At 43.6% G+C, this 6,631-nt stretch overlaps 1 non-coding gene across 1 annotated transcript; it reads right to left on the reverse strand.

The window, feature by feature from the left end:
* Positions 1–2,978: 2,978 nt before the first annotated feature.
* On the reverse strand, positions 2,979–3,050 carry TRNAK-UUU (transfer RNA lysine (anticodon UUU)). The gene has a single exon. It is a non-coding gene; the product is annotated as a tRNA-Lys (tRNA).
* Between the last annotated feature and the right edge of the window lie 3,581 nt (positions 3,051–6,631).

A 6,631-nucleotide genomic window follows, 5' to 3' on the forward strand; every position in this document is an offset into this window, starting at 1 on the left:
GTTTCATTTAAAGAAACTAGGTGTTTATGTACTACCCCTATGCTGATCCTAGGTTGGACCTTCATACCCTCCTTATATGTTCTGTTTTTGTCATGTTGAGCACCGTTTCCCTCAGAAGAGAAGACTGAGGAAAAGTAGGAATTGAGCCGTTCCGCCCTCACTTCATTACCTGTTACAATTTCACTGTCTTGCCCTCGCAATGGCCCTACTGTGTCCTTGCTCTTTTTCTTACTCTGAACATAAGAAAAGAACCCTTTTTTTGTTGTTTTTAGCATCTTTGGCCAGCCTAAGCTCATACTGAGCTTTAGCTTTCCTAACTTTTTCTCTACAAGCACTGGTGATTTGTTTATATTCATCCTTGGTTATAAGGCCCTCCTTCCAATTCCTAAAGGAGTCTTTTTTATTTCTCAAGTCTTTAGAGAGCTGTTTATGGAGCCACTTCAGCTTCTTTAGGCTTTTTCCATTTTTTCTTCTCATAGGAATCGTCTGTGATTGCGCTTTCAGTATATCTCTTTTAAGAAACTCCAACCCCTCCTGACCCCCCTTCCTCCCAAGTATTTCTGACTATGGGATTTTACCCAGCATAGTTCTAAGTTTATCAGAGTTTGCCTTTCTGAAGTCCAGCCTATAAGTCTGACTACGTATAGTTTTTCCCTTCCTTAAGACTGTAAATTCCAAAATCACATGGTCACTACTGCCCAGGGTGCCCACTATTTCCACTTCTTCAATCAATTCTTCTGTGTTGGTGAGAATCAAATCCAAGATAGCAGATCCCCTTGTTTCCGTCTTCACTTTCTGGAAAAGGAAGTTGTCAGCAAGACAAGTCAGGAATCTATTTGACTTTTCATTTTTAGCAGAGTTGGACTTCCAACAGATGTCTGGGTAATTGAAATCTCCCATGATCACTGTATCCCTTCTCTTGGAGAACTTTGCAATCTGCTGTAGAAGTATCTCATGGAGCTGGCCTGCCTACAAGACAAACTGATACATAGTGGCGGACTGGACCTAAAAACATTGGTTGCCAGGAGACAGAGGGGGCTCACCCACAGCTATAAGGCTATCATTTATTTTTTGTAAGAAATAAAGAAATAAATATATATATAAGGTAAAGGTAGTCCCCTGTGCAAGCACCAGTCGTTTCCGACTCTGGGGTGGCGTTGCTTTCACATCGCTTTCACGGCAGACTTTTTACAGGGTGGTTTGCCATTGTCTTCCCCAGTCATCTACGCTTTCCCCCCCAGCAAGCTGGGTACTCATTTTACCGACCTCGGAAGGATGAACGGCTGAGTCGACCATGAGCCAGCTACCTGAACCCAGCTTCCGATGGGATTGAACTCAGGTCAAGAGAAAAGCTTAGGACTGCAGTACTGCAGCTTTACCACTCTGCACCACAGGGCTCTTCATATATATCACTAATATATATAGAGAGAGAGAGAGAAAGAGAGAGAGAGAGAGCATATTCCCACCCTGTGTTGTTGCAGCTGTCGTGAGATGGCATGAAAGAGAGTTTTCTCTTAGGTACGGTGGTGTACTTGACATGTGCTTCAAGTCTATGCAAGCTTCCTTTTCCCCCAGCATTGAAATTGAATGATAGATGAGGTTCTTGCTATATGCATACCTCAGAAATCTCTGTCACAAGGGATTACAGGTATCTAAACGTAGTTAACAGTTCAGCAGGTAACTTTTGTGACACTTGGCCTAACAAGTGAAATAAAAATATGGCAACTAAGTTTCATGTTACTCTTTGCAATTTTCAGAGCTTTTTTTTTTGTAGCAGGAACTCCTTTGCATATTAGGCCACATACCCATGATGTAGCCAATACTTCTGGAGCTTACTGTAGGCCCTGTACTAAGAGCCTTGAAAGCTCTTTGAGGATTGGCTACATCAGGGGTGTGTGGCCTAATATGCAAAGGAGTTCCTGCTACAAAAAAAAGCCCCGGTCTCCTCCTCACCCAACAACCCTTTAGAAATGCCTCCCTGGCCAGAGTCAATGAAACAGTCAGTTCACACCTAAAGCTCATCAATTCCTTTCAGCCCAACAACACTTTTAGAAATGCTAATGATCTCCTTTGCCAAAGAATGATGGTCAATTCATTTTGTTGTTCAGTTGCACAGTCGAGTCCAACTCTTTGCATCCCCATGGACAAAGTCACGCCAGGCCCTCCTGTCTTCCACCATCCTCTGAAGTCTGCTCAAATTCATGTATGTTACATCAGTAACACTGTCCAGCCATCTCATCTTCTGCCGTCCTCTTCTTCTTTTGCCTTCTGTCTTTCCTAGCATCAGGATCTTCTCCAGGGAGTTCTCCCTTCTCATTTGATGGCCAAAGTTCATACCTTCAGCTAAAAGCTGACAGCTAGCAGGGAAATGAGAACAGCTTTTACCTACAAAAGGGTTTTTTCTCTCTCTGTCTCTCCTACCAGAGAAGGCATGGCACAATCAATCTTTCAGCTGACCTGGACAAATCAGGGTGGGATCATGGGATAGAGAAGGTAGAGAAAGAACTACTTTTCTCCTTTTTTCACAATACGAGAACTCGTGGACATTCAATTAAATTGCTGAGCAGTCGGGTTAGAACGGAAAAAAGGAAGTACTTCTTCACCCAAAGGGTGATTAACACACATGGAATTCACTGCCACAGGAAATGGTGGCGGCTACAAGCACAGAAAGCTTCAAGAGGGAATTGGATAAGCATATGGAGCAGAGGTCCATCAGTGCCTATTAGCCACAGTGTATTGTTGGAACTCTCTGTCTGGGGCAGGGATGCTGTGTATTCTTTGTGCTTGGGGGGGCATAGTGGGAGGGCTACTAGCCCCACTAGTGGGCCTCTTGATGGCACCTGTTGTTTTTTTTGCCACTGTGTGACACAGAGTGTTGGACTGGATGGGCCATTGGGCTTGATCCAACATGGCTTCTCTTATGAGGGGGTGTCGCCCCTCATAGCTATAAGCCTGGCCTACTGCCTGGTCGTTTCCACTGGAGATGGCAGGGATTGAACCTGGGACCTTCTGCATAAAAAGCAGATGCTCTGCCACTGAGCCACAGTCCCTCGCATGAGGCATAGCTCATAGCCTCTCCCCATAGGAAACAATAAAGACAAGTTGGGTGGCTGGTAGGGTTGCCAATCCCCAGGTGGGGGCAGGGGATCCCCCGGTTTGGAGGCCCTCCCCCCACTTTAGGGTCATCAGAAGGCAGGGGGAAGGGAGGGGAATGTCTGCTGGGAACTCTATTATTCCCTATGGGAGACATCTTCCCATAGGAAATAATGGAGAATTGATCTGCGGGTATCTGGGGCTCTAGGGGGGGACTGTTTTTTGAGGTAGAGGCACCAAATTTGCAGCATAGCATCCAGTGACTCTCCCCAAAATATCCCCCAAGTTTCAAAAAGATTGGACCAAGGGGTCCAAGTCTATGAGCCCCAAAAGAAGGTGCCCCTATCCTTCATGAGTTCCTCTGGAAGGAAAGCAATTAAAAAGGTGTGCGGTCCCTTTAATTGTGATGGCCGGTACTCCCTTGGAGTTCAATTATGCTTGTCACACCCTTGCTCCTGGCTCCACCCCCAGTGTCTCCTGGCTCCACCCCCAAAGTCCCCAGATATTTCTTGAATTGGACTTGGCAACCCTAGTGGCTGGGGGCACTTTGTTCAGGAGCCCACTTTGGTCCAATTTGCTTGATATTTGTGGGAGGGTCTTCAGTGCATAGGCAGTATTAATCCCCCTGGTGCCATTTGGCCCATTGAAAGAAATCCAACATAGGGAATAGTGGAACCAAATAATTCTGGAATCCCCTCCCCTAAATTAACCTGAGTCCTGAAATGGTATCCGGGCATCCAAATACCCCTGAATATTGATATTCTTTGAAACATACTCATCCATCTTAGCCATCTTCTATTACATTGTCATCAGTGGTCGATTCCTAGATCAATGTGGATAACTTCTGTTCTTATTAAACACCAATTACCAAAGGAACTTTGGGAGGTCCCTTATTTGCTGGCAGATACTAATCCTGAAACCACCTATTTTGTTACAGAACTTTTAACGATAAGAATCTTATCTGTAAAACGACAAAAATCTGATGGTAATGGAATCTGGCATATATGTGGTTATCATGACAATTTTAGGTTTACATAACTGTACCATAGGTTTTATTAGAAATTTCGGTTTTAACATTGTATTCATTTTTAGTTTTGAATATTTTGACTGTAACATTTGAATTCTGTGAATATGGTTAGTTCTGTTGTATACCCATGCATGTTTTGACAGTTGTTACATCCTGATTGAGCTTAAGACCTTTGGTCATAGAAACTAATAAATGAAATGGAAAAAAAAATGAAACATATTTAAAAAAAAAAAAAGGTGCAGATGATCACTACAGACCAGGGAATTTTTTTGAGCAGGAACACACAGGAACACAGTTCCAGCCAGCTTGGTGTCAGGGGGTGTGGCCTAATATGCAAATGAGTTCCTGCTGGGCTTTTTCTACAACAAACAAACAACTCCCTGCTACAGACTTTGTAAATGGTGAGGTGTGTTGGGCTGAGAGAATAACTGGCCCAGGATCAGCCAGTAAGCATTATGACCAGGGGTCATTTCGTAGAAAAAGAGGTGCTGGAGCTCAATGGCACAACTCATTTGCACATGCCACACACCCCTGACATCACTGGAAGGTTTGCTAAATTTTATCAACTCAGCATCTGCTTTAAAATGCTTCTTGAATTAGAATTGTCCTTTTAGAAACCTTACTCCCATCATACTTTTAAAATGACTTTCTCCTATGTGGCCACAGTGACAGGATGAAGAATTTTCATCTGTCTGCTTTATACGTTTTGGTTATTTTCCCATTTTTTTTTTGTCAGGAAATCTTTTAGAAAGTTTGTCAAATCTTAAGAGTTTAGCAAAGTTTTTACAGGGGGTTTGAACAAGGAGCCCAGAAGCAATTTTTTTTTAGAGACTGGGGATAAGAAAGAAAGCACAATAAAATGTAGAGATTCCGAAGCTCTGCTCCGGTGAGCTCCTGCCAAAATAATAATAATAATAATAATAATAATAATAATAATAATAATAATAATTTTTTATTTGTATCCCGCCCTCCCCGCCGAGGCAGGCTCAGGGCGGCTCACAGACATGAGGCGTGACTGAGACAGAACTCAAACCTGGATCTCCTTTCTCTTAGTCCAGCTCTCTAACCACTACAGCACATGGCTGCTCAAAGCCTCTGTTGGATAGAAGACTGTATGAAGCAAAACGGGGCATGAATACACAGATGGGCTAGATGTCAAAGAGAAAGCAAAACTCAAAGCTGAGCTTCTTCTTTAATGGCAAGCCTATTGATACGATGTCATCATTGGCTTTGTTTCCACTCCAGAAGCTGTGGTTGAGTATATTTTCAGACGGGAAGAGAAACGAGATACAGGATTTCCTTTTGTACAGTCACCGGTCCAGTCTTTGGAGGCTAGTCACATTTCGGAAGGCTTCCTCAAGAAGACGCTTTGAGAAAAATTTGTATTACTGTCAAGGCATTGTCAGGAAGCCTCTGCCACAGATACGGGTGCAAAATTCGACAGCCAGAAGGTGCTTCTTTCAGTTTTAAACTCTCTCATGACTTCCTGCGGTTGTCGCCATTTCAAAGGATGGAAATTGTGGTGAGGTAAGGTTTCGTCTTCGGTGCACGTTGCCTGAATACTGATGGGGAGTGAAACGCCATTCAACTGAATGGGTTTTGTTGCTGCATGCGAAGGATCAGAGACGGGGACTTCAGTCCTTGAGATAGCTGCCAGGATGAAGTAAGATTTGTTGAATTCAGTGGGGCTTACCTCAGAGTAAGCACATTAGGATCAGCTGTAAGCCATAATGCTAACGGAGTGTATGCAGTTCACTTGGCAGGCGTTTCAGTCCAGTTGAAGCACTGTTCTAGAAAAGATTGTCACTTTTCACTAGCTAACCCAAACCTTCATTTGTTGACATCTTTGCAACTAGCAGCATCGAATCATTATGTAGCAGATTTGGGGGGTTCTTGGAAGGAAAGGGAAAAAAAACCCAGAATAGGAGATATATTGGGTGGGGAGCAAGAAAAAGTTTTGTCCATTTGGTATTAAAAATACTATTTTACTGAAAAGTTTAACGTTCTCGACATTTTTCTGCCCGGGGGATGTCTGTTAATAATTGCCATGCGTTACGGAAAAAAAGGGCTGGGTATTCTGAACTCAGACATTTTAGGAAACAATTGTGAAACTCTGGGCTCTCTCCTCAAATTTGCAACGCCTGGCGTGCTGATTGACACATACTCATCTCACGTCCTGAAGCTCCTTCACTTGGCTGTGGTTGACAAACGGCTTGGAAAAACGGCCCTTTTCACACCTCGTTAAGGGAGAGGCAGAGCTACTGGCTTCGGCATTCGCGCTGCTGTGAATAGGAAAATTCTTGAACCACAGAAACCGCAGCAGTGAAAAACACTGAGTTCTCGGCCTAGCGGGAAAAACAGTGCCCTGTTATGTTCCACTGGTTACTGCAGTCATGTTGGAAGGTCTGACTGGTTCTTATGACTTGTTCTTGGACCAAAATGGGTATTTAACTTTTTTTTAAAAAATCCTATATTGAGTGTTTTGGCACTCTGACATCTCCCTGTCCTTTT

This window comes from Heteronotia binoei, chromosome 11 (assembly GCF_032191835.1).
Source record: "Heteronotia binoei isolate CCM8104 ecotype False Entrance Well chromosome 11, APGP_CSIRO_Hbin_v1, whole genome shotgun sequence".
In the NCBI taxonomy this organism is placed as follows: domain Eukaryota; kingdom Metazoa; phylum Chordata; class Lepidosauria; order Squamata; family Gekkonidae; genus Heteronotia; species Heteronotia binoei.